Source organism: Cricetulus griseus, chromosome 3, assembly GCF_003668045.3.
Source record: "Cricetulus griseus strain 17A/GY chromosome 3, alternate assembly CriGri-PICRH-1.0, whole genome shotgun sequence".
In the NCBI taxonomy this organism is placed as follows: Eukaryota; Metazoa; Chordata; class Mammalia; order Rodentia; family Cricetidae; genus Cricetulus; species Cricetulus griseus.
In genome coordinates, this window is record NC_048596.1 from 134,224,100 (window position 1) to 134,245,969 (window position 21,870).

Genomic DNA, 21,870 nt, shown 5'->3' on the forward strand with positions numbered 1-21,870 from the left:
TCACAGCCTGATTGATTGGGATGCATTAGCCTGTGGGGGTCCGTGTAACATCTAAACACTGATGGTTCCTAACAGAAAAAGCAAGTCCTGTACATAAAATTAAAGATTGTATCAAAGTGAAGTTCAAATAATCTGTGGGCTACAGAAGAAATTTGAAAATGTTATTTTGAATTAAATGAAAATGGTAATTGTTAAGTAAACTTAACAAATATATCAGAGGTAGCTAAAGTGGTTAGGAAGAAATGTTCACATCAACTTCTTCTAGTCAATATGATATGCCTTAGGGAATGTGAGAAAGAAATAGAAATTAAATCAAAAGTGATCACAGGAAAGAAAACCATACATATTAGAACACATGGCAATAAAATGTAAAGTTTTTAATAAAAATGGAGGAATTAGCAAAACTAAAAGCTAGTTCTTCAAAGCATGAATTAAGTTTGAAAATGTGTCATGCATAATTGAGAAAATCGAAACAAAGACTTTCTAAATAGTTGAAGATGGTTTGGAACTCAATCCTGCCTCAGCTTCCCAAGTCCTAGAACTGCAGGCATATTCCATAATTCTTAACTGCCTATTCAGGTTTAACTGTGTTAATAATAAAATATTTCAAAGGAACACCAAGCTTAGCTCCAGATGATCCTAAGTTTTACCAGTGAATTCTACCAATGAAATAATTCTTTATAATCTCTGCCACAACAGAAGCAGAAGAAACCTTCTAGCTTATTTGAGGATGCTGGCATTTATCCAGCCCGAAAACCCATAAAGATTGCAGCAAAAGAAAACTGTAGAGCAGTATCTTTCACCAACCAAGATACAGATATCTTTCACAAAAATCTTAGCAAACTGAATCCTTAAATGTAAAAAATTCATCTTGAAGAAATGTGGCTAATACACTACTATTTTAGTGTTTTAATTAGATCGTTATATTTTATCACATTAATAAACTGAGTAAATAAAACAGTCATATTAGTAGTGATAGTGAAAAGCATCACACAAAACTAAATTGCTTCTCATGATAAAATCTCATAAGTTAATGTCAGCTGTGTATTTTGAACAGTGAGAGTTCACCAATGTACATTTATAGATTAACAAACACACCAGTCAGAGCAGGGTATTGAAGAAGGAGGAAGAGGAGGAGGCTGCTGTGAATATGAGGGATTTGCATGGAAATGGTCAGAGCTTTCTGATGACTTGTGCTATGCACCCACTTCTCTGAAAATAAAGACTACTAGATGATACAAGCCAGGCATGCCATTTTCCAATAAAATAAGCAAAGGTTGGTGGAGAAGTGGATGAGTCAGGGATTTTGGACAATGAATGTACAAGACGAACCTGGAATGCTTTGTATTGTCAGAAAGTCATTAAGTTTAAAAAAATGCCATTATGATAGCAATGTATCACAGCAACCAGAAGACCACTCATTGTTCAAAACTGGAAAGAGCTAAAGCCAAAGAATAAATAGCAAAATACTGTAGTACTGAGCTACATTCCAATATATGAGGTGAATAGACACAATTTAAATAAACAAGTGAATATAAAATAATTGGAGGAGGAGATGTGTGTCCTCTGAGTAGACAAATTTTCAAAATACAGATGGACATTCTCCCTTCAACATCATACTCTCTAATTTAAATTTGGGCTTCACAAGTAGCCGACTCTTCAAGATTACAGCATGGGAAGATGGGAAAGGGTAAAGGATTTGATTCTTCCTTCATCAAATGCCTATAGCTTCTGGAAATGTCACTATAAGGCAAACTTGGACATAAAAACTTCACTTTATCTGTGTTTAAAATGTCACGGGTACAGGGTGCTTCATGATGGGTTAGTGTGTAACAATCTACACTAAATAGTTGACACAATGAGGGCACCTAGACCTCAAAACATCAATTTAAACTGTAGAGTAGAATAGCCAGTGTATGGCTAAGAACAGGAATCGATTTGAAGAATAGTGAGTCCATTTGAATTTACCTCATTTCATTTAGCTCTTGCTACTTCTGTAGAATCCATGACTTAAAAACAGCCCCACAGTTGCTGTGGTTCTGAATCAGAACTGAACAGCCGGGAGAGAACACAGTAACAACTGTAGGCCCCATCAAACACTACTCTGAGAGAAATGTCATTATTTTACCAGCTGGATGCTGCCTGTGAAGCCCACACACAGGTTTGGTTTTCCTTTCCTGGCTCAGAGCACACTCATAGGGAATTGCCTTTTCCCTGGAGCATTTGTGAGAGGACATCAGTGTTGAGTTACTTCAGCTACTCAAGGCACTTGGCTGTGTCCATGGGAAAAACACAACTCCCCCCTCAAAAGGAATAAGATTGTTTATTCTGAAGCCAAATAGGAATAACCCATGACCCAGGGACACTTACTTAGGGTTACCCTGAACCCATACTATAGCATGGTAACAGTTTGATGATGGTGTTATAGTGACAGAACAAACGAAATCACAAATCAGGCACTTTTCAAATACATTGCTGGAAATAGATGTACTGAAGCAAAGAGGAGAAACCTCTGCTATATGTCCATCCCATGGTATCCTTTGCTCTTTAGATGGTGAAAACTAGGGTGTTGCTAAGTAAATACACTTCAGAAGGTTTTTAATCTGTGAGTTACATACAGAATGTTAGGTTCAACACAAGACAGACAGGAAGGGCTATTTTGAGAGCTAGCACAAAATAAATTGTACTTAGGCTCTGAACTTGCAACATTGTAACTGTTCAACAGTCATCGAAATTCTAGTCAGCTAATCAGCTTTCTATAAGTGTCTGTTAGATTGGGGTGCAATTTCTTCTAGGGAGCTTTCATACATTACCAACTTGAGCCAAACTAGATTTTCATAAGGTAAAAAACAAAAAGTAAGGAAATCTTAAAATGACAATGCTTCTGTGGTTCTTTAAAACTTTATGACCCATTTCTCAGACACTAAAAGCACCCCGTGTGAACGAGCATGTATCAGAGAAGGTCTGAAAAGTTGCACTTATAGGCAGATGAGTTAGTTGTAAACTGCTTACTGGAGTAAGGGCACTTACCATCTCTACACCTCCTGCAATGTGCCCTGAGTCTTAGATGGAAGAAGGTTTGTAGATGTATCCACTGGGAGTGGACCAGAGGATCAAGGAGTTTGCTCTGAGATTGTATCTCCTAGCAACATCAGAAGAAACTGCAGCCATGAAGTTCCATCAACATGTCTGCCCTAATGTGAGCTGAACAAAGATGGTAAGATGCTAATGGACATGCCAAACTGGACAGGGGAAACCCCACAAGGCCTAGGCCCTATACAAAGAATTACAGGCAACTGAAGACACGTGGGAGCTGGAGAGATGGTCTTCCCCAGGGAAGAGCACATCAATTGGTTGTCCAATGCCAAATGCTCAGCCCAGAAAATAGCCATGCAAGTACTATTATATAAACTGAACAGGTTATATTTAGGGATACATATGTACATAGAAATACATACATACAAGCAATAGCAATTAGTGAAAAGAGGACATAAATTTGAAGAAGAGCTAGGAGGGATTCATGGGAGAATTTGTAGGGAAGAAAGGGAAGGAAGAAATGCACAAGACACTTTGGGAAATCTCTGCATTGTCCTTAGCTAAGTACTAGGCAAATTACCCAGGATTCAGTAACAACCAAAACACATTAGAGAAAGAATTAGTTGAAGAAAGCCACTAAGTAAATGGCAATAATATCAACAATAAAATCTAAATAGCAATGATGGAGAACCCTAAGGGGGTCTAATTCCTAGTATTGTGAAAGTACATAATTTTCCAATTTTCAACCAAAACATGAGGCAAGCTAAGAAACAGAAAAGTGTAACTCACACACAGGGAAAATGAAATTGAAGTTGTTCCAATGGCCAGCAGCTTGAGAAAAGTCCCCTGGCACGTATGTGGATTACTCCACGAGACCAATGATTCATCCCTAGTTAGGAGCCATGTAGCTCTGCAGGTAATGGGGTGAGATATCCCAAGCGGGGAGGGAGAGAAGAGGATCTGCAACTAACAATTATCCACAAAAACGTTTTTCACTGAAGTAAAGGGGAAGTGCATTCACTATTGGATAGCCAGGAGCTGGGATCATGTTCATATCAGATCTGTCCTGTAATACGTGCAGGAGAGAATGAGCTATGCTCAAATGAAAGGATGTGGGGCAGTAGCGAAGATCTGAAGTGTGAAGGGGGAAATGACACTGGTAAAGAAAAAAGTTCAGGTGTGTTTAAAAGACAATATTAACTTTACCTTTTCCTACTATTACTTATCTCCTGTTACACTCAAAGAACAGCTCTGTGTATATGAGAGTATATGCGTTTGTGTACATATATAAGATGCATATGTGCATAAACACACAGAAAGAGAACTCTATTTTTGTAAAACAAGCCTATACTTGTAAGACTGTCAGGCTTCCTCCCACAGGTACAGGGGCCCTATTGGGACAGAATTGCTGGTGCCACATCTCACTTGGGAAGTAAGTGGATTGCTGGGGCTGATTATTAATGCCATCGACATGGCACAGGGAGAAAGAAAGAGAGTGAGTGACAGCTGCACAGTAGTGGAAGGGAGTGTGAGCACATTGTAGCCTCTCCAGAAAGTCGAGCAGGGGCAGACACTACAGTGTTGCAAGTTCTTGCTATGAGCCTCCTCTCATACTCAAAAGGTATTCAAAAGGCTACCTCATCTTCCATGTGGGCTATGATTCCCTTCCATCGTCTGTCTGTCTGTCTGTCTGTCTGTCTGTCTGTCTGTCTGTCTCTGGTGCTGGTGCTTAAATTCTTTATGAAACCCATACTGTACTGTGGCCCTCTATGTATTCATAGCAACAAGAACTCTTCTAACAAACTGCTCATTCTCTTCAGGGTCTTCAGGACTTCAGGGTCCTCTTGAGCCACCAGCCTCATCAGCAAAAACAATCTATAGATATAGAGTTTGAGCCAGCCATAGTGGTACACACCTGTGATAACAGCGTCTAGGTGGCTAAGGGAAGAAAAGGGGATTTCAAGGTAATTCTGTTCTTCATCATGGGGCCAGTTCAATAGAAAGACACAACATGTTTGACAAAAATATTTCAAAAGAAGGTATGGAGAACAGAACAAAACTTTACTAGTCACGGGAATTCATAAATTTAAATGATAAAGAACTTACACTGCTATGTATTTAAGACAAGGCAATAACATATGGGCCACAGAATTATAAAATCAAAGGACATGTAGGAAGTAGGCAAGTATACATCTCATAGAAAAAATTTCAAAAAAATAACTAAGTTGGAAAATCCAGAGTTCCTAATTCCCAAACTAAGTACAAAGATCCACCAATAAATATAACATGGTGCTAGAATTTTCCTATACATAAATATCACTGATACTTCAAACTGCACCAATGTAATTGGGTGAAGGAAATAGCTTTGACAGATGAAAAGAAACAGAAAATCAATGATTTCCAGGCCCTGTCTGTACTGAAGAGCTATTGGCAGTGATAGTAGCTGTGTGAAGGAGTCTCATAATTGTTTGAAGATTTATTTATTTATTTATTTATTTATTTATTTATTATACATCTCACTAGAGATGGCTGTGAGTCACCATGTGGTTGCTGGGTTTTCAACTCAGGACCTCTAGAAGAGTAGTCAGTGCTCTTAACCTCTGAGCCATCTCTCCATCCCCAAGTAGTGTAAGGATAAATCTTTCTGTCAAGCCCTGCCCGAGCCCTGCCTCCATGTGGGCACCTAAAATAACACACAGAGATTAATATTAGGTACAATGCTGCTGGCCAATGACTAGGATTTCTTATCTGCTAGCTCAGTCTTAATTATCAGCCATAACTGCTAACCTTTATATTTTATAAAGACTTATCAAGGACGCCAGACATGTGTGCCTGTTCTTCCCAGGATCACGTGGTGGCCCCATAGAGAAGAGAGGAGGAGAAAGAGAGTGATTTCCTGCTTGTTCCTGATTATATTATGAGTCTGCCTGCTATGACACTTCCTTCCTGGATCACAAGGCTTCTCTTTACTACATTTCCCAGGATCCTCCTCGACTCCAATCCCACCCTACTTGCTTCCCTATTGGCCAACAATACTTTATTTATCAACCAATAAGACAAACATATACACAGAAGGACCTCCCCCATTAAAGTAGTCTCATTCTTTATTAAGGATATGGCTAGGGTAGGCTTCCCATGCTCCAATGACCCCACACTGGGCAGCTCTTACTGGATTTAAGTATCAAATAACAAACAAAAGAGACATGAATTAGGATGTGGATATATTTGAGGGATATAGGGAGCTGGAGGCTGGGAAATGGAAAGAGACACAACATTGTGTACATGTATACAATTTGAAAAGAAACAAGAAAATTAAAGATAAAATTAGTAAATTGAAGAGATATGAAAATAGATGACACATAAAAAGTATCTTAACACAAGTTTTCATAGAGTAATGCAAATTGCAATCACAGTAAGATAAAGTTGCATATCCATGACAACAGCTCAAATGAAGATGACAAAATAAGGCTGGAGAGATATCTCAGCATTAATTGCTACTGCAAAAGCAGTAGAACAGATGTTCATGTCCACAGAATCCACACTTTGGCTGGTGGATATTTCCATCTGTCCATGGCTCTAGCCTCAAAAGACAGAGATGGGGGACTGCTGGAGCAAGCTGTCTGGTGAGATCAGCTGTATCAGATGTAGTTCTATTTTGAATGAGAGACTTGGCCTCAGTAAGATGGAAGAGCCATCAAGAAAGAGTCCTGCCATCAACCTCCAGCTACCACACTCAAACACATACATGGGGGCGGGGGAAGGGGCAGGGGCAACAAAATGTTCAACTTATGTGGTCATTAAAGAAATGCAAATCAAAATCACAATGAAGGTCCAATGAAGAGAGTTATTGAGGAGGAAGGTGCCAAGCTTGATGACCTTTCAATCTCTGGAATCCACATGGTAGAAGGAGAGAAAAACTTTCCCACAAGTTGTCCTCTGACCTATACACAATAAGATACCACTTCCTACCAATCACAATGACCACTATGAAAAATAATAAGTCAATAAATAAATGGTATGTTAATGACTAACTGGGGGATTGGAACATTTGTGGCATTTGCTCGTGGAAATGAGAAGTAAGGGAATGATGCCTGGGTCATGATGTGGTGGGTCTTTAAGATATTAAACATAATTGTCATATGAACCAGTGATTCTATTTCTGAGTACACACCTAAAGGAAGTAAAAACAGGATGGAAACAGGTATTACTGTGTCAATGGTAGCAACTTCTTTACTTATAAGAGCCAAGTGGTAGAGAAAAAATCTGTTTTCCTTTAGAGAAAACAAGATAAAAATGCATGATATATAGCATAATTGAATATTGTTCAGCAGTTAAAATACATAAGGAAGGGCTGGGATATAACTGTAGTGGTAGAGCACTTACCCAACAGACTCGATGCCCTGGTTGCTTTTATCAACCCCAAATGCCCCCACCAAAAATGTTTTGAAATATGCTGCAACCTGGATGAACCTTAAACATATGATGCCAAGAGGCTGGAGAGATGGCTCATTGGTTCAGAGCACTTTCAGCTCTTCCAGAGGACCCGAGTTCAATTCCCAGCATGCACATGGCAGCTCACACCTGTCTGTAACTCCAGTTCAAGGGGACCTGACACCCTTACTGAGACATGCATGCAGGCAAAACACCAATGAACATAAAATAAAAATCCTAAGGCAAAGGCTTGCAGATCTTTGAGTTTGAGGCCAGCCTGGTTTACAGAGTTCCAGGACAGCCAAGGCTACACAGGGAAACCATGTTTCAACAAACAAACAAAAAATAACCTATGTTACAGAATTTTATTGTGCCTTCAAAGAAAAACAGAAACCAATGGTTATCAAACTATTCCATAAAACACAGAAGGAAAGCCAACTTTTAGTTAATTTATACCAAGAAGCATCACACTTATATCTAGATTAAATAGAGACCAAACAAAAACAGAATTATTGGACAATATCCTTGATAAACATAAACACAAAAACTCACAATAATATACTTGCAAGAACACACCAAAGAGATCATTTACTACACCCAGATGGAGGGGTCTGAAGAGCCTAAAGCTATTGTTCTACTAAATGGATACAGTAGCAAAGTGCTCCTGGAGTTTTTATCTTTATTCCTGTGTATCAGCGCATCTCTCTACCCTCGCTGGAGATGCTTCTTTTGCCTTAGGTGACAATTAACACAGAGAGAGTGTCCTACAATCCATCATGTTCGTGGATTGAGACAGTGGTGTCAGCTCTAAATGGAACACCTGTATTTATGCCTTTTCCTCCCAAGACTCAGGGATCACCGTGGAAGAGCTGTGGAAGAACTGGAAGAACCAGAGGCAGTGGATGTCTGAAGTGAAAAAGTATCTCCTGGACATGACCAACTGGGCATGACAGGACCACCGTGCGCAAGAACACATAGCAGCTGTGACAGCATGCACAAGACCTGCAAAACTTTAAGCCAGTCAAATTCCTAACATAGATGGTGGAAGAGTCATATAGTTTTACCCCTATTTGTGGAAATCTTGGCAGTTGATGACTGTCGAGGATGGTGATTCTCCAGGGATGCAGTCTCTGAGAGGGTATACTTGCTTCAGTAGCTTGTCCTACATCTGTGCCCATTTAATGGAGTCAGGAAAGTTAAAAAAAGGAGCACATGAGGTTGAGAGGGAAGAGTGATGTGGGGATAGTAGAGTAATAGTAGGGTGTGGGCTTAAGGGTAAAGATGCATATGTGTGTATTAAATTATCAAACAATAGCATCAGTAAAGTCAGAAAGACACCCTGACATGATTGTATATTTAGCAGTTAGATGACCTCAATCAATCAAGTTTTTAATCTAGTTTCTAATTTCTCCTCATTTTTATTTGGAAAGATATTTAATAGTTATAACTAACTATTAATGTTGTGATATAGGTACTTAGCCAATGCTGGTCACAAAATACTTGATTAATAAACATTACTTCTTTGTCAAACAAGAAGAAAAGAACCCATACATGTACATTTTTTTAAAAGGGTGTTTTATGGGTGCTGGAGAGATGGCTCAGTAGTTTAGAGCACTGACTGCTCTTCCAGAGGTCCTTAATTTGGTTCCCAACAACCACGTGGTGGCTCACAACCATCTGTAACAAGATCTGGTGCCCTCTTCTGGCCTGCCGGTGTACATGCAGGCAGAACACTGTATTCATAATAAATAAATAAATCTTACGAAAGAAAATGATAATAAAAGTTTTTTTTTGGAATTTCATAGCATGAATATAGACATACATTTTTATCTTTTTTTATATCCAAGAGCATTATATACTATACAATTAGAAAAGTGTGTGTGTGTGTGTGTGTGTAATTCTTTTCACACTCTAGATCAAGAGAACTTTTATTTTCCTGGTGTTTTGGATAACATTCACCTTAATTTCCTGGTTAGAATTCTCAGAGCCGAGTCTAGGGATTGGCTCAGCAGTTAAAGTCACTTGTTGCTGTTGCAGAGGACCTGGGTTCTGTCCCTAATACCCACATGGTGCCTGACAGACCTCTGTAGCTCCAGTTACAGGATAGCCATCATCCTCGCCTTACCTATGTGGGCACCAGGCACAATCATGGTGCGCGCGCGCGCGCGCGCGCACACACACACACACACACACACACACACACACACACGGAGGCAATATACACATACTCATAAAATAAAATAAACATAAAAATTAGAAGATTTCACAGAGACAAAAATGAAATTTAACTACAGAATTCAAATATTCCCTATTTTCTTTTTTTGGTTTTTTGAGACTGTGTAGCTTTGTAGACCAGGCTGGCTTCCAACTCACAGAGATCTGCCTGACTCTGCCTCTCTAGTGCTATAACTAATGACATGTGCCACCACCACCTGGCTGATATTCCCTATTTTCTTTGCCTATTTTTAACTTCTACTCTTATTTCTCTTGATCTTGATAGTCTTTTTTTTTACTTTTAAAATAATCTTATTTATCACACCGATCCCAGTTCCCTCGCCCTCCCTTCCTCCCACTCTCCCCACCTTCTTCGGTCCTACCTCCATCCACTCCTCAGAGAATGGGAATCTTGAGCTTGATATTCTATATCAGTTTTCACTTTACCAGTTTGTTTTTAATGTGTTGAGATTTTTCTCTTTGAAAGATGATCTAAAAGTAACTTGTAGAATGATTAGTAAATAAGTTGTATTTTAATATTAACATAAAGCACCGTAACTGTTATTTACCAAATAACAGAGATAATAGTACAACTAGGTACAATAGATGAAGAGTACCTGGGAATCCACGGTGTGACTCTGGGGGGTGACCTGAGGTGGCTTTAGGAGGTGATGGAACTAGGTCAGCTTCATCTTGATTATATGGAATTATTTAAACCTATACATTTGGTAAGATTCATCGAACTACTCCTTCATCTGTGTAGAAGAGAGATGATAAAGTATGATAGGCAGTTGATAGATATAAACTTGCATGCATACATAGATAAACAGCCTCCGTTTCATTAGCTAAATTCCAGTTTGTTCACTCTGTTTTGAGGACAAGAGCTAGCACCCAAATTCTGCTCTTCCTCTGTGGCCCATTATTTCCTCCCACTTTGTGCAAACCCACTCATTTCTCAGCATATGCAGCCAGCGAATGCTACTACAAATGACTGGGTCCCATTTTCAATACACATTTATCATGGTACAAAGCAAGTACTCTTTTATACAACTGCTTTCAGGAATCTCTACAATGTATACTGTGTATAGGGGGAATATAACATAATGGCATCTCCAGTGTATACACAGCAAAGGCCACTCAGAGCTTCACTCACTGTTTGCAATTTCGTCTTCATCTGCGAAATAAAAGAGAGCATCTGGGATCCCTCTGTACATGCACAGCTATATCTTAAGTGTGTGCCAATCATAAAATAACTAAAGAGAGAAAAATCTATTTTAAAATTGCAATTAAAAATGTCTACACAACCCATGTGACATTATCTAGGTTAAGGCATAACTCATTTTTTATGTAAATCTGTATTTGCTAGGTCAACATTTTATTTCAACATTTCAATTTAGTTTTGAAATCATGGCTTGTCAAATGTGCAAATGTGCCCTTTTAGAAATATTGTCTCTGAGCATGGTGGAGCATGTCTGCATTCCACTTACGAGGAAGGAGAGTGGGTGCTGGCTGTCCTAGTACAGGGATTGAAGATGGACCTTGACAAGATATCAAAACGCTGTCTCAAACATAATACTTTGTGAACTATTGTATTTAATGTATATACGTCATGTACATACATTATATATATATATATATGCAGTCACTCAGAGTAAAATGAAGAGGAGTTACTTATGATAATATAGTCATCATGTCTTCCAAAAAGTTGTAGCTCATATAACTCCTTCTATTCCCCATTCCTGGAGGATACAGATTGCTTGCAATCCTACCTAGATTGAGTTATTGTGGTTTTCTATTACCTCAATCACAGGGCACAGTAATACTTGGAGGATTATTAAATGACCTCCTGTATTCCAGACATATGCTTCATCCACTGTGAAGCAGACATTTGATTTCCCTTTAGTATGTGGGGTCAGTCACCCAAACCGACATCATAATCCTTTTCTTATCCTGTGCATTCAGAGGCATGAGGAAGCCAGAGTGGCTGGCAATCTTCTAGGTAACTGAAACCATTGTGTTTCTTAGAAATAAGCATCCTTCCTTCTAAGCTGTGACCTCCAGGCCATCAGAACTGAAGACTTGGGAATGCAATCAATGGTTTTGCTAGTAGTTCTCCGGGATAAGGATGAGAGGTGCCACTTGCATTTTCATTCCTCAATTCCTGAGCTCATTCTTAGCTATGGAAAAACAAAGCCGAATATTGGATTCTGATTCAGGGGAAATGCAGACTTCTGGAAAACCTTGTCATAGCTCTGGAAGGTACTGCCACTCAACTACTGCTGTAACTTCATCTTCAGAAGGCTACCTGATGGGTCTATCAAGCCAGATCTTTATGACAATAGTGAACATAGTAAGACTATTGAGTTCTGTGAGTGTGGGCCTCTTGCCACACTTCTTGGTTATGTGATAAGTTTATTGGTCAGAAAAAAATGCTGAGTAAAGCTGTTGCCATGGACAATGTGTTTATACAAACTCATGGATAGTCGTTTTCTCAGGTCTTTGTGAAAAGGGAGCGAAAATTAACAACAATAATAAAAATCTATTCCAAAAAAGGAGGCATTGCCTTCCTTGACAAAACCTGTTCAGTGTAACCAACCTGGCAGCTGGTAGAATGCCTCAGAGAACCACCTATATCCAGACCTTGGCATTGGTTTATGTTACTGACAAATTGGTGAATTATGGCAGAGACATACTGGCCATGGTGTATTCATTCATAACCTCCAGCCCTGCAACCAAGGCTGCTTCATTCATGAGCCCATTGGGCAATGATAGGCTAGCTAGGGGCAAGCTTGATAGCCATGAAATGAGTCGACTCACTAACTTTATTTTCAAACATCATCCTCTGTTGACAGTCACACAAGGCATACTATCTTCCATGTTTGTGCTCCTTCAGAGAGATATAGCCATATGAGTCTTCTGTAAATGTCTGCCACCAATTTTCCAGGAATGTTCCTTCCAAGTTGCCCACCACTTAGCCCATGATTAGTTGATATTGGTACATAATCATATGTCTGGTCAAGTATCCAAAACAAGGCACACAACCACCTACAAGACCCAAAGATCTTCCTCTTGGGCTGATTTCCCTTCACTGCTGCTCTCCAGGATGCCCCAGATAGGAACCAGAGTGCTATCTATCACTCTACTATGCAGTGGGGCCTTTATGTCACGTACTTGTCAGGCAAGTTTGTAATTTCATACTTTTGTTAGTACATGTTAAGGAATTCCCCATGATGTAAAAGTAAATAAAGGGAGACAGGAGGCAGATTGGGTAATGAACTTTTGGTCCACTGCTTCCTATAATTTAGCAATCATCCTATTCTATGTGCGATCAGACTTATAGTTTAGTTGGTCAGATAACAGTTTGTGATAAGAATTCCAGATTGCCTGCAGTCTTGATACCCATGGTCAAGCACTTAATTTCTATTCAGGTCTCAAAGAGCAGACTAACAGTTATCCATTGGTTACATATTTTATTACTGCAGTCTCAATTCCCGATAGAAACAATTGAAAGAGTACAAGTTTATTTCATCCCACAGGTTCAGGTTTAGCCCATCATGATGAGGAGGGCATGGTGGATCAGATCCCTACATACTATAGTGGACCAGACAGCAAAGAATGATGTCTCTGGGCTGCCTTTTGCCTCTTCTCTCTTTTATTGCATCTGGGCCTCCAGCTCATGGGACAATGCCATTCACATTCAAGAGTAACCCTTCATAACATTTCTCAGGAAACACTCTGAAAGACACACCCAAGAATATGCATCAATCTCCTAAGTGATTCTAAATCTTGTCTAGTTAACAAGGAAGCCAATGAAGATTGCCTTCCAATTGCATACCTCAGTGAAGCATTGCAGTGAAACAAATCTAAGTAGTTAAGTCTTGCTCCACAAACTGTTTGGTTCCCAAGTCAGAGTAGAGCTATGTCAATCACAGGCTATCTCAGGAACAAGAGCATAATATCTAAAGCAGCAATGTACTGGCCCATGATGGTTAATATTCATTACCAACTGGACAGGATCTAGAGCCACTTAGGGGACAGGTCTGGGCACACCTGAGAAGATTAGGTTGATTGAGTTTGAGAGGGACTCTCTAAATCAGTGTGGCACAAGTAGCTGGGATTGGGTGCTGGGCCATAGAAAACTGGAATCAGAACTGAGCACCAGTGTTCATCCTTTGCTTCCTAACTGTCACTACAGTATGACCAGCTGCCGCCACCAGAGCTTCCCCTCTATGGTTGAAGGTGTCGTGAACTGTGAGCAGAAACAAACCCATTTTTGGGTGTATTTTGCCACAGCATTAGGAAAAGTAATCAGGACCACACCTTACTGTAACCAATACTCTACATTTGTAAGGATTATAAATGAAATTTATTTTTTTTCTTGTGGAGTGTATTTCTTCAGTATCCATGGCATGTAGTTCTGGTGTGGTTATGATAGCTGAGGTAAGTTTATAAAATAAGTGAACTGTCTTGTAAACAGATGTGCTGTTATCTCAATAGATTGAGTGGAATTCTTAAGGGTCTTTGGATTCTCTTAGTTGTATATGAACACTGTTGTCCTACCAGTGGTATCATCACCCCAGCCAAGAGTCTTGTCGTTTACTTTCCCACCATAGCTAGATAATGAAGACAGTTACTCTAAGAGGCAGGGTTCAGTGTATATAGCCTGACCTTGTGATAGGAGAATCCACTCAGGAGATACACAAGAGGAGAATCACAGATTTGGAGAGCCCTGGGTAATAAGCAGCTTTTGCATGGGCACTGCAGCGTTAACTCCCATTTTACAGTGGGGGAGAGACTTCTTTTCTCAGAGCTTGCAGGGTTTTTCCTTCTCTAGCTCCTGTGCCTCTCACTGCCCTCACTGAACTGTGGGAGTTAGGGCCTTACTCTGGATCGGTCTTTCGTGTCTGGGTATGCTGTGGTTGGTTTGAATGTCTGGCTTTATCTATACTACCAACAGTAGCAGAGCTGTTTTTACCTTTTTATCACTCATAAGTTTACTAGAGTAACATTTTAAATCCCCTAAACAAAGTTTTAATTTGGATCTATAAGAAGTATACTTCCATCTTGTTTTCTCTTACCATGCCTTTTACATTACACTTATATATTTCTGGTTTTTGATTAGGAGTGAAACACTTGTGACTATTCCCAGTACTTGAACACCTAGGAGCTGTTTCAGGACTATCAAATGAACTAATTTCAATATTTTGTGTCTCTAGGAATAGGCAGGAGAGAGAAAGAGAGAGAGAGAGAGAGAGAGAGAGAGAGAGAGAGAGAGAGAGAGAGAGATGTTACTGGTGGAACTGACAGAAAACATTTACCATTCACACATACATTGATTTACAGTTGGGTGTCAGAATAGTCACCATCAACATATTCACTGATCTGTTGATTGCCAGGAAGATATAACACTAATGAAGGAATGTGTAACCCTGTGAGAATTACCAAATCACAGCTCATGGACACAAATTGAGCACGTGCGTTAGACTTGCCTGATGCTGGTTGCTACTAAACTTCGATATGTAAATCTAACTAACTAAATAAATAAATAAAAATGAGGTAGACCTGTGTACAACTATGCATAGAAGCTAGCTTATGGCACCTGGGGTCCAGAAGAGGATTCCAGGAAACATAAAGTGTGCATGGCTATAATAACCCTAGGCCATGGTCCAGAAAGGAGGAGGTGAGGGGTCAGGAATCCTTGAAGGCTTCAAGATGTTTTCAGAGCATCAGTGCTAAGATGAATATTGTAAAGACAAGTAGAGCCCAAATAGCAGCCTGATAAAATTTATGTATTTGACAAAATATGTGTGTATAAATGTAACATATGTAGATGAACATATAAATAGGCTAATGTGTATCTATCTAAAATTGAGCCACTTATTCATAGAAATATGGAGCCCTAATATGATGAGGAATACAAATATGAATATATGTATTTTTCGGTAATACAGATAAAAATGCATTTATAAATGCACAATGAATACACAGATATGCAGCCAATTATATGGATAAATAAATATGTATATATGTATAAAATAAACAGCAAAATGAAACACAGTATCACTTGCTTACAAACCCCACCTGCAAACCTGGATTCTTGGCAAGGGGTGGCTTTTTCATTGTTGACTGGAAGCAATGGGAGCCAAAATCTCTAAAGACAACCCTGTTATCAGTTCTAGGTGGCCCTCTGCTGATGGCATGGGACAAGGCTATGCACTTTTACCAGATCCAGACAAAATGTCAGAGTCCTCCAGTGAGGACACAGTCTCTTCTCTGCAGACTTCCCATCTAGCAGTTCCTCTTGAGAATATACAAGGCGATACTTCCTGTATGTTCCACGGTGCAGAGGGCACTCCTTAGACACAAAGCTTATGTATGTACCAGCCCTCAGAGAGAGCTGGCTGCCATGTCCAAGTGCATGGAGAAGGGTAAATGATGACCTTTCTAGGTTTGACTGACAGAAGGCAATATGGTCATTCAAAGGCCAGGGAATGGCACCAGATGAAAGAGATAAAGCATTTCAGAGAAAAAAAAAAGTTCTGTCTGATATTAGCTGGATTAGTGATTCCTTCCAGGAGAACTGGAACTCCAGCTTAATTGTAGACTGTGGGGTGTAGGGTCTCCCCCCCCTCCGGTATTTAACCAGTGAAGGGAGGTTCTATTGTCTTCTCACCAAGACAATATCTGTCAGGCATAGGGATCAAACTCTGAGGGTTTTGGGTTTTTCCTCTTCAGCAGATGGCATACTGAGCCATCAAATAGAGCCATTGCTTATTAAGCAAGGGAAATTTATACAATGTGGTGTTTTGGGAACGGGCGAGGTTGCATGTGAATGTGCAAGGAAACGAGTTGCCCCGGCCCAAGGCCATCAGCACATGACAGGATTGGAGGTCGGGAGCCCTGTAAGTTTCAGACCTGTCTCAAATAAAAATGCTAGCTAGGTTCAGCCATACATTAACCAGGTCTGGGTTCCACTCTACATAGAGGAAACACACCTGGGCAGCTCTGGGCCTTAGGATTCCCCCACTATTTGAGGCAGAAAGCTGGTTCCACAGTTTTTGGGGGTGGGGGACAAAACTCTCATAGAAGTACATGGGTTGAAGGTCGATGGCGCAGCCTTGGATCTGCTGTATCCAAGTATAGATTATTAATGAGACCAAATTAAGAATCCAACCGTGAAGCCAGGAAGAGCTTACCTGACCTGCTCCCTGTCACCCATGAAGGCCTGTACAAGGGTGAGCTTATGAGCGGCTCACAGCTCCAAGTCACAGGCTTGGAAATGGTAGGGACAAGATTACGCGGGAACTTGGAGGTGTCATGGAGGTAACATACGCTGGACTGTGGCTTAGATGGAACCCTCAGCATACATAGGTCTGGGTAGGACATACTTCTGTGTATACTCACAGACATATATTTATATTTGTTTAACAAGTTCACGGTGTTCATAAATGTTTAGATCTGTAAATACCCATCCCAAGCAGTTGCTTAGTCTCTGGGTTCAAGTGTTAAAACTGTCTCTCAGTATAAGCTTACAATAGCACCCACTTGTGGTGGATGTAGTGCTTGCAGGCTTCTCTCAGATGGACGGTTCCTTAACGGTTGACAGCTCAGGTTCCCATTTGAGCACTGAAACTAGTGCAAGGTTTAGCATCACGGGCTTCTGTACAGCTTACTGTGTTGGACTTCTGTAACAAACCGTGGCCACATGTATGGGCTTGTCGTCCACCAAAGCAATCAAGTTTAGGTCTTCTATACTCATGGCATTCTGCCAGTACTTATCCAGACCTAGAGAGCCATAGTTAGTGGTCCTGAACTGTACATTGAAGAGAAACACCCAGGAGGGAGGAACTGAGTTTAGATCATCTCCACTTCATGCTCATCCCTCCAGACAAAGGCTTCATTCTACATTATTTTCAGTGCAATACACTCGGAGTAGCGCAAGGTGTACAATTAGAGCCCACAGCTCTGGGCTTATCCAGCCAGGTAGATGTGGAATACGTGCAAACAGGTGAAGTATATGGATGTCTGACTGACCTTTGCCTAGAATGCCTGCCATGTGTGAGCATCTGTGTTTCAGGTCAAAGAGGGGCTGCTTGTTAGTGGCAGTGGCTGGCAGAGATTTAACTGTATCTCTGCAGTGAAAACTGACAGGCCATAGCTCTCATGGCCACTTCAGCATGAGCAGACATGAATGACTTCTGCACACGTGCATACAGATGCATTTATATTCATTTAACAAGCTGAATGTATGCATAACTGTGCGTGTATGCATATTCCCATCCCTTACACATATAAAAATGTATCTGTATGTGGATGTGAATATGATGATAAACTTGAAGCCTCTCAAAATACTTCTAGGCATAAATTTCAGAGGTACATTTTATGTAAACAAACACATACTGCAGTAGGAAAAATCTTTGTCTTGAGTAGCAAATATAGATTCGATAAGCAATATGCATATTTGGGTAAATGTATTTGTAAATATGGATGTGTAAAGAGATGAGTGGAAGATGGACAGAAGCCCACAGTTACACACCTGCAATGTACACTGATACTGAGCCCCTTAGATCCTTGTGATCCTCTTGGCAACTGTGGGTGTCGAATTCTAGATGGGATTTTCTTCTGTGATGTGGTACTGTCTCTGACCCAGTGCCATCACTCTCTCTGAAGAAGGTGACTTAGGTAAGCAAAACTGCCAGGACCAGAGCCTCTAGAGAATGCTTGGAGGATGGATGGAGCAGTGGTACTCACTCCTGGGTGGATGCAGAATTTGCTAGTTTCTCCTAGACAGGTCTCAGTTTGTTGCAGATTGCCACTGGCATGCAGCTAGTGAAAGGCGAGGTACAACCAGGACAGATCCTCACTGAGATGTGATGTGTGGTCAGGGGCTGGGTCTCCACAGCTAAATGCAAGGTCTCTCTCTCTCTCTCTCTCTCTCTCTCACACACACACACACACACACACACTCACTTCTGCCAGGTTCTCTGAAATGCAATATCATGCCTAAAGCTGTGCTTCTGCGAGCATTGTGTGTGTGTGTGTGTGTGTGTGTGTGTGTGTATGTGTGTGTGTGTTTGTGTGAGCATGTGTGTGTGTGATTTCTCATTTTAAAATAAGCAACTTTATTGAAAACTATTTAATGGTGGTTTGTATTGTGGGGTGGGAGTTCATTGTTGTTTTACCCAGAGACCCAGCACCAGCGACATTCTACCTGTTTAAATGTGGCAAGTTGTTTGCTGACTCTGAAAATCCAAAGATAACTGCAGTGGACCCCTTACTGTTAATTTAGTGCACCTTCCTGTTAATTTAGATTATGGAGAAGCTAATCAATGTATATTGATTTAAAAAAGCAGAGTCCTGGAAGACATCAATATGAATATTATTTTCAATACTACTTAATTTACATGATATGACTACCGTACCTTGCAAGAAAAAGTACTGGCTCAGGACCCCCAAGCCCTTAGCACAAAGGAGATTTATTTGCCCTAGAGGGACAGAGAGCATGGATGAGGGACAATGACAGGAGATAAAGGTCAAGGGAGAAGGGGAAGGGAACAAGGGAGAGGGGAAAGAGGTATTTATTCTGGAATGGGACAGAGGACCTCCTCTGGATAGATAGGAAACAGATGTGGCCCATAGGTGAATGGGGTTTATAAAGGTAAAGGGAGAAACCCCGAGTTAGGATGAGGTGCTTAATTTTAATTGGGCATGTTAATTAGGTGAGCCAAAGGGGACTTCTGATTGCTGGACTTCAATACTTCTGTAGGTGGATCTCAGGAGGAGGAAGTGGCCATATACGGGAATAGACCGTGGTGGCTAGCTTTAGGAAGGTAATCTAATGGTTTTTAGCAAGGCAGAAGGAATGTGAGAGAAGGGCAAGGCTTTTCAGAGCCACACTGGAGCTGGCCAGAGTCCCTTCACACTCTACTACAGTTGTTTTAGTTTGGCTGAATGTTTGGAGTGCTGTGTGTTGTTTCCAACAGATGCTACGTGTGGTGCACTGAAAGATATCTTATGATTTGACTAAGAATTGAATCTCTTTTAATCAAAATTTCTTTCATACACTATATTTTGCTCTGGAGACCAGACTGGCCTCGAACTCACAGAGATCCACCATCTGCCTCAAGAGTGCTGGGATTAAAGGCGTGGCTCACCTGTTTTCATTCACTGTATTTTGATCATGTTTTCTCCTTGCCCAAATCCTTCCAGATCCTCCCAACCTTCCTACCAACCAAATTTATTCTCTCTTGCCCTCCCTCCCCCTTCTCTCTCCTTTAAAGCAAAGCAAAAATCAAAACAAACATAAAACCAGTAAGACAAAAGAAGTGCTCAAAAAGAACAAGATGGAAACAAAACACGGTCTCCCCTGCTACGTAACTACAAACCAAACAACGGAGTTCGTTTTGTGTTGGCTCCTTCCCTGGAGTGTGGTTTATATACCTAGTGACACTATAGTGAAGAAAACGGATTTTCCCTTTGCCAGCAGGTATCAATTGCAAACAGCTTCTTTAAACATTGGCGCCCTCGTGTGGTAGAAGCAGTGGCTGCACGTAAAGGTACCCTGCTGGTTGCAAAGATTCCGGAGCACAGGTGATAATTGACAGACCCTGTAACTCCCCACCCCGACCCCATGCCCTGTCTTATCTCAGTCAAATGTATCTCCCTTAAAATGTATAGTGACTGACTAACTCTGTATTTTGTATGACCTTAAGTAACCATAGAAACTCTGTACTTTGTGGCCTTCAACTAAAGAACCCCAGTCTAAGATGTTTCTTTGCAGATTGCAGTTGGTCACCTGAAACAAGCCAATCAGAACTGTTACCCTCCCTCACCTCAGACCCCATCCGTTTGCAGTTTTTGCCTTTAAGAAGCCCCTAGCCCTCAGCTCGGAGTCCAGCTCCTCTGCTTCTGCGTGAGTAACAAATTGGGCCCCAGCGCCGGTTACTGAATAATATAGCCTCTTGCTGTTTGCATCAAGTTCTCGTCTCTGCCTGGTGACTGGGGGGTTGCTGCTCCTGAGTGTTCACCCCAGGGTCCCACCCCGTGGGGTCTTTCAAAAACAGAGCTATATATTTGAAAAAGAGGAGGAGAGGTATAAGGGAGGGTTTGGAGGGAGAGAAGGGAAGGGGGAAATAATGTAATTATACTATAATCTGAAAAAAGAAAAGAAATAATCAAATAAATGCAACATAAATGGAAAAGAGAAACAAAATGACTGTACTTTGAATTACTTTACTTTAAAAACATGCGGAATTTCAGTGAACAATGAAGGCATTTATTCTATGCACTACTTTAAATAATTCTCCATCACGGTGATGACTAATACCACTTAAGAATCACTCTGTCACCACTCACACGTTTCTAATAGACACCGGGGAGTACTAAACTCGAACCCGGAGGGTGATTGATGTATAAGCTGTGTCACAGGCTGCTTGTGAGTTTTTCAGGCATGAACTTCACCAACGAAGCAGGGGCTGAAGGCGGTCTGTAAATGTGGCAGTAGTTTGTTTTAAGGATACCGTAATAAAATGCCCTGGCAAACCAACTTTGGAGAGAAAGAATTGATTCAGTTTACAGGTTTACACAAACTAAGACAGTACTATTAGCCACCTGCAAGTCTTCTTTTGAGAAATACCTGCTTAGATCTTCCCCATCTTTAATCCAGCTATTTGTTCCTGGTCTATTGAGTTTTAGGGTAGTCTTGAGAAATACCCAAATCTGTTCATCTTCATGAATACAAAACTACTGCCACATTTATCTTGGCTTAATGGTTTCTGTGTGCTGCTTCTAACGTCTGAAGATATTGTTCTGTTAGGTGGTAGAAACTTTATTATCTTTCACATTAGCATCGGAGTCACCTGCAGTTGACTTCTGTTTGCAGCATCAGGTTATGTTCAAGGTTCCCACCTGTGTAGCTACTCAGTGCATGCTGTGCTATGTATTGGAAATGCTGAGTTTTTCTCATCTCACTCTAGTGATGAAGATGGATAAGTAAACAGACAGACAGACACATACATATATACATACAAACATACACACTTACATGATAGACAGATAGTGCTTTAGTTTGTTTTCTTTGCTGTGATAAAACACCATGACCAAAAGCAACTCCAGGAGAGAGTTGATTTGGCTCCCAGGTCACAGTCTATCATCAGAGAAGCCAAGGCAGGTACCTGCAAATAGGAACTG